This window comes from Meleagris gallopavo, chromosome 6 (assembly GCF_905368555.1).
Source record: "Meleagris gallopavo chromosome 6, MGAL_WU_HG_1.1, whole genome shotgun sequence".
Taxonomy (NCBI): domain Eukaryota; kingdom Metazoa; phylum Chordata; class Aves; order Galliformes; family Phasianidae; genus Meleagris; species Meleagris gallopavo.
This window is the reverse complement of record NC_139409.1, coordinates 10,577,904-10,593,760: the sequence shown is the minus strand read 5'-3', so window position 1 is coordinate 10,593,760 and position 15,857 is coordinate 10,577,904. Positions and strand designations below refer to the sequence as shown.

General features: G+C 40.2%; 1 protein-coding gene across 1 annotated transcript in view; it reads left to right on the top strand.

Moving 5' to 3' along the window:
• The window catches only part of ADARB2 (adenosine deaminase RNA specific B2 (inactive)), a 293,113-nt gene that overhangs the window by 136,927 nt on the left and 140,329 nt on the right, over nt 1-15,857 (top strand). The window lies entirely within an intron of this gene.

Below are 15,857 nucleotides of genomic sequence, written 5' to 3'. Positions count from 1 at the left end.
CACAGTTATGGAAGCAGAAAACAGATCACAATCATATGGAGTTGGGATTTCCTATGTTTTTAAGAATGTCTGGCTAGATAACCCACTGTTTTGAATCAAATCATAAATGTTTACAGTTTGGCTATGGTATTCAGTTACTGATGATCAGTGTCACGTGGACACCCAAGTCCTGATAGTTTGTTAAAACAGTTACATTCTATGTGACAATATGAGCAAACTGCACTGGCTTTTTGTGTCAGTCTTTTAAAAATGATTCAAGAAAAATAATTTCTCCTTTTGGAATAGTGAATGGCAGAGAAATGCACCAGATGACCTCCTGAGGTCCATCTCTCCAGCTCTGTGTTTATACAATAGCTAGAGTTCAGGCTTAGGGCTCCTTCAACTTTCCCCAGAAAATCTTCCTGAGGCTCTGAATATAAAATGATAGTGAATCAGAAAAGAAAAAATAACATTCCTAGTAAAGCTACACATCTTTTGTTCCTGTACCAGTAGCCAGGTCAGCACTTACAATGAACTTTTGCATGTTTATCCTGCCCTCCTTCCAGGAATCATGGTGTGTTCAGCAGTCATCTGTAGCTTCTCAGCACCCTTGTGGTTATAAATCCAGGATGCTTGTATCACAAACTACAAAAGAACCAGAGTAAAATTAAATACTGAAGCTTCAATTTACTCACAAAGTAACAAGAACACATTTAGAATTGGATTCATTTTCAGAGTTGTGATAGTATTGCTTTAACTGCAAGCATTGTCTCCCTAACCAGCACACCTGAGTATATGGAAACATGCTCACCTGCTCTCTGCCTTATGGGATAAAAGCAAATGGGTGAAATTAAGGCACAAAGATTATAGCACACATCAGGGAAAGAGAACTAAGCTTTTGCTTCAAAAACATTCTTCAGAGAAGTATCTAGTGGGATTTGAAGTTTTCTTCTGAAAGTAGGTAAAAGTTAGAGCTTTCATTTGAGTTCCACTTTATGTTTTGTGTTCATTTCAACCCACACCTCAAAGTGAAACTCCAGGATTTGGGGAAATGAACAAAAAAATGAAGAGGTGCATTAAAATGTCATGTGCAGAAATATTTCAGTTGGGCACTTAAGGCACCATTCTTTTTAAAACAATACTGGAGTTTCAACATTTGACCTGAAAAGACTTCTTTGAAATTCCAGCCTTAAGCATCCTGTCCCACACAGGGCAGCAGCTGAGAGTGCAGGACTGTTTCCTGCCTCTTCTACTGCATATATATCCTCTGTATATTGGAGCAGGATGGTAGTAAATGCTAAAATACCTATCATCTCCTCAAAACTGGTTTGCAGTAGTAATACTCGTGATATACAGATATGAAGGCTTCAATTTTTTTAATGGTATAAATAACTATAGGTTATAGTAAAAACATATTTGAGAGTGACGTCCAACTACATGATAAACATCTTACCACATTGAACTTCATTACAGGGGAGTTAGACCAGATGACCTTTAAAGGTCCCTTTCAACTCAAATGATTCCATGATACCATGAATAATGATATGGAGATAAAGGAAAGGGAGAACAAAGTTTGTGAGGGAGTGTCACAGCTCAGCATTAAGCAATGAAAAATGCAAAGAGATTTGGAGAATCTTTTAGTTGTGTTTTGTTAAGGAACAGAATGACTTTGTTTCAAAAGCTAAAACCTCCTTTTCCAGCTCTGTATCTGAGTACATCTCCAGCAATCCATGAACCATCTCAGGTGAGTTGGATTGTTCTGAGGAGGGAGAGTGCCACAGAGGCTCTTACAGGCTGGTCCTCTTCTCATCTCATATGTTGATCTTTTCAAGGCAACAGGCTTGTCTGAATAAACATGACTTTCTTAGTTTTGGGAAAATTCATATCTTTTGAAACATGCAGGCATACAGGAGGTCTTTGTGCTTTTAGCAAGCTGAAGTTCAAGTAGAGAGTTACTTACCGCAGCATAACATTCCATGAGCTCTTATTGTCCCTCCTTTGAGAGGATGATAGGTTTTTGTATTTCAAAAGGATGAAAGTGAGGTGATAATTTCCAATTTTAAATTATAAAGAACTGTCCATACGGAAATGCTCATAAACACAGAGATATTCAGACAACTCTGAAGGTGATAAAAGCTGGGATTATTTTTATTTATGTTCTCTCCCACTAGCTGAGTTTAGAAATGGTTAGGATTTTCTCCACAGCTTTGTTTTCATTCAAAAAAGCTGAATTGGAGTCACAGTTTCAACTAAGAACTCAGTAAGAGCTGCTGATCTCCAAGGGCTTCCTGCTCAATAAGAGCAGGAGGCAGAGGACCCAATTCCTGTAGTACCGTTCTTAAAAGATCTGTTTTGTCCAAGGTCTGAATAGAAACAGTCTACACAGAGAATGCAAATGTTTTCAGCAGAGCAGTATTTGTCCACCAGTGCCTTTGCTCCTCTTCCTATACTGAAACTTTTCCCTTTTTCTTCTGGACCTGTTTTTTTCCTTCTCTTCCCATTTCTTTCTCTCAGCAAAGCTCTCCCACCGTATTAGAAGCTCTTTACTGGTTTTCCTAGTCCTTCTTTTTGTTTTTTACTTTTGTTCTCCTGCTCAGAAAAGCAGATTGGCACATCAAGGATGGGCTCAGTTTGTGTTATTCCCCGTGATGACTCCTTCAGCAGTTATCTGGTTGTGAACTTTCATCAGAATCAGTGAACAAATATGAATTATTTCACTGTTAATCTAGTTTTATACAAGAAGAGTGGAGATAAGAGGAGGTTCAGCACTGCCAATCAGAAAGAGAATATCAACTGGGTCCCTTTCACTACAGAAGAGGGGAAATCTAAAAATTAGGCCATTACGGCCTCTTCCAGGAAACTTGGTGTCACTGGTGGGGAGCAGTTCTTCTCACCTGTGAGAACAGCACTGCTCACTTTATATACCTAAAGCCTCTTGATTGTACAGTTACTTAATCACTGTGAAAGTGCACATTACTGCTGTCACATGGCTGTAGTAAAAGGAATATTTAAAAGGAAACAGAGCTTAAGGGTAAGCCAGGGTTTGGTGATCTGCCAAGCTGAAAATAGCATTTAACAGGCTTTTAATCTATTTCATAGGTTATTGTCCCCATGAGTGCTGTTATAGTCTACAGATACGAAAAATGAGAACAAAGGGTTATTTTCACTTTCAATTCAGCAGCTGCTGGTATTATTACTGTGTCACTGGTAATCAAACAGAGGTAAACTAATAATTGTATCTTTTAAAATGCAGAGTGCGGTAAATATTTGTTGATTTAAAAGTAAGCAGGCTATAGAAATTAGACAGCTCTTTCTGACAAAGCTAGCAGATTAAATGCTCACAGAACCATCAAGAGAGGAACGTCTGGCGTTTGAGGAAGATTTTGTTGATCTATACAAGATTGCTCAGGACTGTTTGCAGAGGGAGAAAAACAGACATTTGAGGTAAAAATGTAAGTAAAATCAAAATTAAACACATGTTTTTACTTTGAATCCTAATTGGTAGGTAGTATGTAATACAGTGTTTGATACCTTAGAGATAGGCAATTACCAAAATAACCCGCTACTTGCATCTGTTTGACTCACTCTAATTACCAGAATACACAAGGCATGGGAAAAAAAACTTTTATATCTTCCTGCTCATCAGCTCTGCTTGAAGTGGAGAGCGTAGCTTTTCTTACACACTGCAGAGGACAGGCAGGTGTTTTCCCTGCGCTCACTGCAGGGGAACTGTTGGAGACTTCATTTTCCCTTTTAAGTGCAGAGAAGGGAAAAGAGAATTCCTAGAGCTTGGCAAGTTCCTATGCTTTCAACTGTGGCTCTCCTGGAGAAAAGCAACAGAGCAAAGGCTGGGCTGGGGTGGCAAAACCTCTTGTCCCCCTTTGTGTCTGTGAGCTGTCTTCTTAGAACTTAGAACGCTGCTTTTGTGTCACATTCCAGAGAATCTGAAGTGAGGCTGTGCTCATGGCACAAACTTACAGGGCTGGACAGGCAGAGGAGTGATGCTGAGGAGATGACATGTGATGTTATCTTCATTGCACAGCAGTACCCAAGGTGTATAAGGGAATTTTAGCCTTCTATTAGGAACCTATGGAACAGCTTTTCCACTGAAGCTGGGTGGAAAGAAGCATCTCAAGGAAGACAGATGTGTAATATCCATGCACTATTTGCATCCACCAAATGTAAAGGGAACACAGAGTAACTAGCTCATGTGTTAATTCATTCTGGAAGTGCCAAAATGACTTCTCTTATTCAGATTTTTCAGCCTTTGTATCACTAGTGCTTTGGTTTTGAAAATGGCATTTCAATTTTGAAAGCAGTATATGATTATGGAAATGTCACCTAAGATGACTCCCCTAGGACACCCCATGGAAAAATAGATGTAGCTCTGAGCTGTGATGCACACTTTGACAGCCAGCCCAAATTGGCATTCCAAGGGGTACCAAACTGCCCAAATTGCCTTTTAATAGCAGAAAGCTCAGGTATTTTTGATTTGATGAGATTTCCTTTAAACACTTTGAAGTATTTGTGAGTCTTTAAGATTTATCTATAAATATTTTTAATAACAATAGACAATGCTTTTGCTGTGTTCCATGTTGCATCTACTGCAACTTTCAGGAACCAGGAATTTTCTCCCTTACTCAATGTTTGGTTTTGTACATGAGGAAGGTTCAGACAGTAATAAACTGAATCTGAGCTACACATCTGCTTTTTCAAGTAGTGTTTGATGCAGGGGTAACACTGACAGATTTCATTACAGCAGCCTTTGCAAGCGTTGATGTATTAACACTGTCATCTCACATGCAGCTTGGATGAGAGAGCTTCTGAATGAAGCTGAGAGCTTCTGATACCTATGTGGCAAATGATTCAGCGCAGATCATTACACGCATTGGCCTGTTATCTCCTCCACGACGTGTGAGGCTGAGAGCGAGCTGTCTCCTTGGTTCATTATTTATTTTTGCTCCACTCGAGGTTCTGCCAGCCAAGCAGCCTGAAACAGAACTGGAGAAGCTGTTTTGGATACGGCACAGCATGTTGTGAGGCAATGTGAGATCATGGCCCTCACAGCATCCCCATCAGAGCTGAAATTATGACCCACACCCTGGCTGTGGAAGGGGGACAGGGGCCTCACAGGACACCCAGCTGGGGAGCTCTGTGACTTGTCATCTGTTTTCAGACAGGCTTTGTGGGACAGTGCTTCAGAGGGAAGGTCAGCTACTATCAGCCTTTCTATCTGCTGCATCTTTCATCTGAGCAACTTTAAGCTCTTTGGCAAGCATTAGAACTTGCCCTACTCCCCTCAGATAAGCAAAATTAGCTCTGTTCTGTAGGTTGGAAATATGTAGCAGTGAGATACCGTTTTCCTCAGGACATATTAGAAGATCAGAAGCAGAATGGGGAATAAAAAGAGAAATTCCAATGCCTGAAGCAGTATTCCACCATCCTGGGGACAAACCCAATCAGGCTACAGTCTCTGGGACACGCAGATGAATTTCTTTACTTAAAAGCATGATGATGAGACCTAGGAGCATGGGACATTTTGTGCAGGCTGTGGTGCCTGCAATGGCTGTGTGCCTGTTGAGGAGCACACAGGGGTGTCCAACACCATGGGGCTCAGCCTCTGAGGCTGCTCCAGGTGTAGGGCCCTCATCCCCTGGGCTGTGGGCTGACAGAAGAGAGCATGCTCTCCTCTGTACTACAGACAGTCCCTCAGCAAAAGTAAATGGATAGTGTGGTCTTACCCCAGTGGAAATAGGGCGGGTGAGTCTAGCCCAGTGCTTGTTTTGTGTCTCTCACAATAGGCTTTATCTTATAAAAGCCGGGGGTTTTCTGCTTGTCAAAAAATACAGACAAAAGCTCTGTCTCTGACAAGAGCTCTCTATAAGCTCCAGCAGCTATTTCATTTCATCTTTGCCCACGAAGAAAGCCGTATTGTAGATCGAGGTGGGGAGAACTTGTGTCAAAAGCTTTTTAAAAGTTACTTTGAAAGTATATTTCATCTTCAAATTTTAAGTGGCTTATCCAACTTGTGGCAACTGAAATCCGCTTTCCTTATCTAGGTGCATGGTATCCCTCATCCAGTTGCCAAAATCCTTTCAGCTGAGGAAGCAGTTTTGGGGTCATCAGAAGAGTCAGCCCTGTGTCAGCACTGCTGCTGAGAATGTGTGTTGTGATGTTGTGGTGGTTTCACCCAGATGAGCAGCGTAACTCCAGCATAAGCACTCTCTCTGCCTTTCTTCAAAGAAAAAGGGGAGCAAACATGATAGAAAAAGGCTGAAGGGCTGAAAAAAGGACAGGGAGATCCTTTACTGGTTACTGTCATGGGCAAAACAAATCAACACAGAGCTTAACATAATTTATTGCTTACAGACTAGAGCAGTGAGGAACTAAAAGCAAACTAAAAACAGCTTCCTCCCCAACTGCCCACTTCTATCTCCTCCTATGTATAGTGCAGGGGAGCAGGGAACTGAAGTTATGGTCAGTCCATGATGCTTTGTCTCCACTGTTCCTTCATGGTCACTCTCTATCCCTGCCCCACTGTGGCCCCTCTGCATGGGCTGCAGCTCTGGCCTGGGTCCTGCTCCTATGGGGGTTCCTCCAGGTCACATACACAGCTGCACCATGATCTCCTCCATGGCTGCACGTGGAGGATCCTTTTCTGGGCTGCAGGAAGCTTCTACTCCATGGTTGGAGTACCTCCTGCCCTCCTTCTGCACTGACTTTAGTGCCTGCAGAGCTGGTTCCTTCAGATTTTCTCACTGCTCTCTCCGAGCTACTGTGCAGCATTTGTTCCCTTCACATCCAGTGTTTCTCATGGCTCAGCTCTACCCAGCATTGGGTCCCTGTAGGGCCAGCTGGACTTGACTCTGATCTGATATGAAGTAGTGCTGGGCTCCACTCACAGTGGCCATCCTTTCAGTTCCTCCCGCTACCAAAACATTCACACATCAACACAATACACATGCCACAGCCCCATGGAGGGTGCTGGGATGCAGGCACTGCATACATTTTCCTGTCATCTCTGGAGATCAGGTCCTACCTGGCACCAGCAGTGGGAAGTGTAGCTGATGGCCTTATCTCAGCTGCTGTGTGACCTCAGTGCAAAGCTGCCAGTTTCTTTCAGGTGTAAAAAAGACTAAAAGCCCACACCTGACATCATGAGGATGCTTCAGTTCAGGATTCATAGAAAAACAGCCTGGAGATAATTGTACATATTCCACCAGCATCCTGCATGTCTGTAGCTGCTGTTACAAACTCTATTGTGAATAGGCTTAATTTGCTTCCAAGCACTGCCTACAATCCCCTTCCTTCCCAGCAAAATCCACCCAAGTGCCACTATGTGCTGGGTACAAGGGATATTGATGAAAGCTGAGCAGGACACCACATGTGGTGAGCTAGTTAGAGGGATCCCAAAACAATGAATATCTTTGAACATGGTAAAATCAGAACTTTACCATAGAGCACAGTATAGTATTTTCTCAAATTAGACATGCAACTTACACTGGAAGTGGATGAGAAGCTCTGTAACTGAGCTGCACATTGTTTTGAAATCTCTTTCTGTGTGCATTAAAGCTGAGTATTTGCTGAAAGCACCTTGCAACATGTTCAATAAGAGCAGCAAATAATAATTGTTTGTGTAGAGGAGAAAGGGAAATGTACACTTAACTCTATTCCAGAACTCTTTAGTGCTGTTAGAGCATTTGTCTATTTTTACATCGATTCAAAAATGCAGTCCCTGAAGGTCACTCTTTAGCAAAGGGCTTAATTAAGATTTCTGCCTGCAGCAAATCTTATGAAGTATAATATATCACGCTGTAGCAACCCAGATACAGATCACTGGCTACCTTGATCCAGTCATGTGGTATGAACAAATATTACCATTTTCTTGTTGTCAAGGATCTTTTTACAATGTGAATTAAAAAAAAAAAAAAAAGAAGTATCCAGATTTTCTTAAAACATCCATAATAAGACAGAAAAATGTCTGCCATTCAGGCTAAATAAAGTGTTGACTCAGGGAGTGAAGGTCAAGTAGAGACTAATACTTTACTGACAGAAAAAATGCAAATTTCTTTGCATCATAAATATTAAAAACAATACTGTTTAAAAGGTCTAATTTATTTTTATTGAATTAATTTCCTTCCATCTGTTTTTCTGCTTTGGAGCTCCAAGGGCTAGTTTTCCCAAACCAAGGACAAATCCTGTCTGCCTGCCAAGCCTGAAAGTTCAATTTGGACGTGTTTCCCAACATATCCAGAACTTTTTATCCTTTTTTTCCAAAGCACCCAAAGTTCCAGTTATGGTCAATGACAAAAGAACCTATGCAATCCTTCACTTCTGTGTCCATTTCTTTAACCCCTTCCACTCTCACTTCCAAGTCTTCCCTTGCAGGTCTTTCTGGGACAGCCTCTGTTCACTTGCCAAGTTGCACACGCATACAAAATCCACTTCTTCAGAGGCATTTACAAGATCAGTGTCAGAATGAGTGACCATTTTCAGGTTTTCTGATCTATTACTCTATTCAGCAGTGTTCCATTTTTGCTTGGGATATTTCTGCCCATGCACCATCTTCAGAATAAGTATTTTATATTGCATATTGATGAAATTATTCCCAATTTGAAAAGGAACTTAATTTGGGTGCGTTTTGTTCCCCAAGACTCAAGTATTTTCTGTTTGGATGGGAAGGGGAAGGGGAAGAGGAAGGGCAAGGGGGAGGGGAAAGGGAAGGGCAAGGGGGAGGTGAAAGGGAAGGGGGAGGGAGAGGGGAAGGGGAGGGAAGGTAAAGAGAGGGAAGGAAAGAAAAAGAAAAAGAAAAAAAGAAAAGGAAAAAGAAAAAGAGAGAAAGATAAGGATCTGTCTCACGCTTACTCTGGGGTAGTTTTGGGGGTTTTGTTGCTTTTTTTTTGGGGGGGGGGCAAGAGGTTGTTTGTTTTTGAGGAAAGCATTTATCATTACCAGATGACAAGACAGTGAAGAACAAGTTATTGTTTCAGCCTTGAGGGACGTGAGAGGCCAGTAATCAACCACTCCTGGAGTCTTTGTAGCATTTAATATCACATTTTATAAGGCATGGCAGCATATATGGCCTTGAAAACGTGAGGGTGAATAACAGCAGTGGGTATTTAAAGGATGCCTGTCTTTAAACACAAAGAAGACAATGTTCTACCTTTGCTGGTATGCAAAAGACTCTCATGATACAAAACAGTTAGAAACAGATGACAGTAACATTTCAAAGCAATCAGCAGCAGTACAGCAACCTAACTACCTTCTTATCTTTCATTATTTAAGTTCAGTGTCATATTCAAGGAGGGTTTTAGTATAATGTTGTGTTGCGAGACAGATGGATGATATATAGATGGATAGATAGATAAATAGATAGGACAGTCTTCACATGAGCAAGAGGCAGTTTACCTATGACTTTCTTGCGTGTCACTTTTCAAACAGATTTTCAAGGATTTTTTCTCCCCTTTGCAGCTGAATGAGAGAAATATAGCCTGCACATGAGAGATAATATTGTCCTGGGAAATATCCAGTGGATTAATGTATTTCTACTGAAGCTAGCAGGAAATTGTGTTTCAGTTTGTGCTTATGTGCTTATTGTGAATACGTCATATTGAGAACAATTTGTTAAACAAGAAACATAGGGTGTTAAAAAAATCAAAAGGGAAAATAAACTAGGAATGTCAAGTTCTATAATAGGCTTGATGTGTATCTGTATTGTTGATAACCCAGATGCCAAGATGTCCAGATGCTTTGTTTCATAAAGAAACAAAGAATACTGTGGCTTTGTGAGTTTTTTTATGGTCCATGTCTAAGCTTCTCTATGTAAATGGACTCTAGCAAACAGCTTTTTGATGACATCATTAGACAACTAATTCCATACCTTAATTAAGTGAGAAAGCTTTATCTGTAATGCATTTTATCTTGTGCAAGCACTATCTTTGGGATAAGAAACCTCTGAGAACAAATGGGTACCATGAGTTTTAGGTCTAAATCAAGGCATTACAGCACAGTAGATGGATAACCCAAGTGAATCAGACCCTAGGGGGAGGGGATCAATAAGGAATTGGTGTAATGCAAGGTCAGCTTCTTGTACTTGGCCAGGGCTTGATTGGAAATTGTATATTTTGCCTTCTGTTTGTTTGTTTTTGATGAAACCATGTCAGTGTTCATGTCCTACTTTCAGAACACACTACTGATTGAGCCCCAGTCTCACTCACAAGTGATGTTTCCTGAGCCATCTCCAACCTCACATATTCTCTGTGCATGAGCCTTCCTAGGATTTTGTCAGCTTGTTCAAGAACAAATAGGCTTTGCAGCAGGCGAAAAGAGACTTAGCTCTTTTAATGTAAATGTGATACATATATATAGTAACTAGTGATGCTGGGCACCTACATTTTTGCCTGTCTAGCAGGAATTATGTCTGAGAGGCTTAATTTACAGAGGGCAGAGGGTCTGGTTCTCCTGTTGTCCATTTGAAAGTGTCATATTTTGCTTCAAACCACTGCATTTGTGCTTCAAGCTCTCTGAGTGTTCATGCTGGGCAGCGTGTCTGTGCTGGGTACCAGTCCCTCTCTGTGGGTGACACCTTTAAGCAAGAGTTCTTCCTGCTGCTGACGTTTCTGATCCTGTTTCCATGGAAACCAAGGTCAGATAACAAAAGAAAAGGTTAGGGGATATTTTTTGCTTAATTATTCTAAAATCTTTATCTTATTTTCCTTTTTCTGCTGTCATTTTCAGAGAAAGGAAAGCAAATACGTTCTTTTTTCTGTGTATTACGTGGCACCCTGTATATATGAGTGTGCATACACACATACTGATACATAATGAGACGTATATTTTTATAGAAGAGATCTCTTTGAAGTTTACATTGCATTTAACTGAGGGACCCTTAATTCAACTTCAGATGTTTTTTTCTAATTTCTATAAACCCAATAAGAAATAGAGTACAGTGCAATATGAGTAATACCAGCTGCTCCAATTTATAATGGTGTTTGTGTCATTTTGATGGATCAGCAGCTGAAAGAGAGAATATTGATGTTGGATGTTAACTGATGATTCCAAGCCAGAGTCGCTATAACATGTAGGACTGTTGTAAGGACCACTTCCCAACCTCAGTGTCAGTCAGGTTCAGTCTTTGGTCCTCCTTCTTTCCTCCCAAGGAAGAAGGACAGATTCATAAGGAGCCTGTAGTGTGACAGAGAAAAACAAATTCTATCTGCTACTTAACAATTGAGGATAAGGCACTGAGAAAGTGGCCCATGTCACTGTTGCAAATCTTGCATAGGCCACAAAACTGATGCAGGCTGCAAGTTGCTTAGAAATCCAGAGCTAAGCACAGGCCTTTGGTCTCCAACGCTTGAGGGAAGCTGACAACTATTTCTGTAGTTAGAAAGGTAGTTAATGTACATGATAGGCAGAGGATGCACAGGCCTAGCAACACACTATTCCCATTCCTTTGTTTGGTGCAACTTTTATTTCCCCATACCGCCAGCACTCTCTCTCTTTTTCATGTCAGGACTAGAGAGAATGAGTGCTCATGCTTTCTGAAGGGCTAGGAGTATACTACAAGGAAATTACTAGAGCTATACTGTATGATATTTCATGTGTTTGTGATGAGCTGTCTCAACTAGCTTTAGGTATACGGTTTGAAGAACTTCTTTCCACAGCAAAATGAGGAGAGATGGACACTTCCCGAGGCAGTCTGCTCCAACCTAAGGCAGAGGTACTGAAGGCAATTAGCTTGAGCATTGACCTGCATAAGGACAGAGAAGACAGTAGGGTAAGATTTCAGATGAAGATTCTAAATCCTACATAAAAGAAATAGACATGGATGGCACATACATTGGAATTTCCTCCTAATAAATATCTCTAAACTGTTGCTATAAACACAAGGTCTCACATTAGCTGCATTTTCCCTTTTCATATCTTCCTGTAGTAAAAAGAAATTATTTTTCTACATCTGTCCACATAGAAAATTTCCATTTTCTGAATATCACAGGCAAATACTTTTTTCTTGATAAAATTTAACTGATTTTTGAAAATAAAAAGAAAAGAAAAAGAAAAGATGGGTTTTGTCCCTGTTTTCATGCTGTCTGGCAGGGATTTTTATACATTGGTTTTTTACTTTATTCTGAAGCTCGTATTGCTATCAGGGACACACTCGACACTGCAATCAGTGTATAAAATAGCAATTAAATCCCTCCTAGGTGGCAAAAAGTAACATGTGTATCAGCACTGAATGTGCAAACAATCCCATGCCATTTGGAAATATCAGAGATCTGACCAAGTGAATAAGGTAAGAGAAATGAATATACGGGGCTGATGCTGAACTCTTGCAGTTTCCTTAAGCATGCATCCAGCCAAGAGGATGAGCTTTTTTCATGTAATATTTGAGTGGGATGATAACAATTGCAGGTATTCTGATGTGCCAGGGATCTAGAAGAAAAGAAGTCCCTGGGCCATCTCTTCTGCTTGGTACATGGTTCATCTCCACAGAGCTGAGTGGCAGGAGGCTTCCCTCTTCCTTGGCCAGGTTCAGTCCTTTGCAGGTCTAAGAATAAACAGAGACAGCCACAGAAAACAGGGTCAGAGTCTATAAGTGTCTGTTAGCAGATGAGAATAAACCATTCTTGGCGTTTCTGGGTGACCGTGATGGACTGCCAGGACTCGTCAGTCTGCCCCTTGTCCGTCTTGCAGTTTTCTGCCTGAAAATGCTCAGCTGAGTCAATCTTTGATACGAGGAAACTAGTTAAGGGGAGTGTCATCAGATCACTGAACTGGAACAGTGCAGAAAATCCTATTGCCTGCTGAATGAGCGTTAGGCTTAGTCAGAGTCAGAGCAAGGGAGCAATGCAGAGAGCTTTTGATGAGAACTCTATCACTTGAATTTTGATCTAGCACATTAATTAATTGACTATGCAAGTCAGTATTTTCCAGACAGTAAATCAACTTCATAACAGGTTATTCATGAATAATTTCAACCTGTTTTTCCATTACTTGTAATTATTTGTACAACAATATGACATCAAATGCTCTAATAGATGCAAGGCTTTATTGTCCTGGACACTCTGCGAACAACATAATAAGTGGCAGCCTGATAAGTCTTATTAGCGGGCTGAAGAAAGAATCAGCATTATCTGGAAAGACTTTTGCTCCATCGTAGGATTTAATTGTGAAAAAATGTTCCTTATGTTTCCCTCAGAATTGTCTGAGAGTGCAGAAGTCCCTTGGCCTGGATTCCAGAGAAACAATAGGGCTCTTCAGGCTTCACAGAAATAACAGAAAGATAAATAGTCTAGCACCTTAGGTGGGATAGGAGCAATTCATGTTCCCCTGTACCTGCAAAGCCTATTTTGCTCTGTGAACATCTTTCACTGTGTATACTTTCTGGTCGGATTTCTCCATTTCATCTAACTAAATCAACATTTGGCCAAACAGAAGGAAAGAAACTTAGTGCTTAGGGTGAATACATAGGAGGAATGATGAGAGAGCCATAGAGGGGAGAGCCATCAGCGTGATTGTGTCTCCTCTAACCTTGGTGGAGAACTGCCCTGTGCAGGTACTACCACACACAGAAACTGATGCATCCTGAACTCACAGGGCTAAGCTCACACCAATCATCACAGCAGCTCCTGCTCATGCTGAATGCAGCTTGCCCTAGATAATGTACATGCAGGGGACGTTTTTCCTGAATATGGGGAGTACAGTGAGTGAATAATGCAGCTTTTGGTAAATCTGGAGATAGGGAATCCTGAAGCATTCACAAGTGGCTTCAAGCCTTGATGCAAATCAGGAATATCAAAGAATACAACAAAAATTTATTCCATAAACTTTAGAAAATAATACACATGACTTTCTTTCTGGAGCTAAGAGCATAACAAATGTCATTTGTAACAAGTATTTCAGCTGATGGTGAGAAAAATGGATCTAGGTGGCTCACAGGCAATTAGATCAGAAAAAGCAACAAACCCATCTCCGAGGCTAATTATTAAATTACTACTGTAAAGCTGTAGCAAAAAATATTTCATTTAATGTGTAAAGTTTAAGCAGAAGTTTTTAATGAAGTGACAAGGCTCTGAGTGGTCAGAAATGTTTTGGCTTAGTAACCTGATCTTGAACCCAAATCTACTGTCTTATCTATGTCACATGTCATAGTGGTTTGTTTTTAAGATATGCATATCTTATTCTGATGGTGCTTTTACTTTATTACAAAGGAAGGAAAAAAACTAATCCTTTCTAATCCAGAGAATTTTCACAGGATCTTTTCTTTCTTTTAAAAATACTATAATACTGTAAGCTTAAAAAATCATTTGCATTTTTCAGCCATGAAATATTAAAGGAAGTTTAAAAAAAAAAAAAAAGAAAAAGAAAAAAGGAAGAAAAATGATTGTTTTTGACAACCATATTATGCTAACATATTAAAAACATATTGCCTGAGAAGTGATGATTATAAATAGCTGGCATTGCAGCTCAATGCATTAGTGAGCTAGTCTTTGATTCCTCTATAATTATAGAATGAAAGCTTCAGTCCCTGCGTTGGGTGAGCATTTAATATTACAGCTGAGATAGTAAATTACTGGTCCTCAATGTCCTAGTCAGACAGATTGCTTTCAGTTCATAAAGAGAAATTCAGTGTTGTGTCACAGGCAGATTCCCCAGCAAGCTTAATGTCTTCTATTTAAAAGTAGCAGGTGAACTAAAGGAAATACTAGAATATTTTACAATATGCTGACATAAACAACAACTCTTACTTTCTGAAACAAGCAGAACCAGTGTTGCCTCAAAGTGGTCACATTGTTCATATCGATTTTCGTTTTACACATCCCCAGGAACAAAACGTACTGGCTAATAGCTTGTGTTTATTAGTTGCACTGGGTGCTGTATCAATAATGGGTTTAACTCTTGCATGAAGAGAACGTGCTGGGCTCTGTGAACCTGTCGATGGGCATTTGATTCAGAGAGCCATTCTGTCAGTAAGAATCCTAACAAGTACACACACACACACACACACACACAAAAAAAAAAAAAAAAACAGGAAACACTGCAATGAATTCTAACAGGTTTAGTTTTCTGACACATTTTTATCTTCTAAGGGTTGTTTCTGAAACTTCAAAAAAAATAGATATCGGTCTAGAGGTTAATTTCACTCTTTTAGGGCACTGCAAAAACTCTGAATGAAATCATTTTGCCATAGTCTCGGGCAAAGTCTGACAGTGCACGTAGCTGCACATTGAGAAATGTCATATCCACTCTACTCACTTAACAAAACAGATTTAGGCATTGAGCCAGAAATGCATTCTCTTAAATCCATATTTAGGTGTGTAAACAGCTACCTTATCCAAAACTGAGTAAATTCAGTGGGCATTGAACATCCAGATTCATAGTCTAAAATGATTCTGGTTTTCATATCACTGCAAGGTTGATATCAGCATCACTTCAAAAGCCAGCGGATGTGGGTAATTTGAGCCTGACTTCCATCACCAAGGATAGAGTCTCCAACTGGCGCTCTTGATGGAGAGTGAAAGCCTCCTCTGCCTTGAAGGAACACAGACTTGGAGCAACTATGAAAGGCAAATGTGCTCTGGATATGTTTGCTGAAAAAAGTTATTTCCATTTTTGGTCTATTCAGAGTTAGCAGAAAGGTCAAGAATTAAATGGGCAATGAGATGAAATTACTTTCAGAAATAACTACATTGGTGTTGAAACGTATTTTGTGCAGCACAATGAAGAAGTATGTTCAAAGTTCTTAAGGGAGACAGTAAACTCTAAGTGCCAACGAAGTGTGCTCAGGAAGCTTAGAACTTGCTTGGAAATTTTTGGAAAATATACCAGTACTCTAGTAGATGGACATCTATCTAGTGAAAAAAAAAAAAAATCTA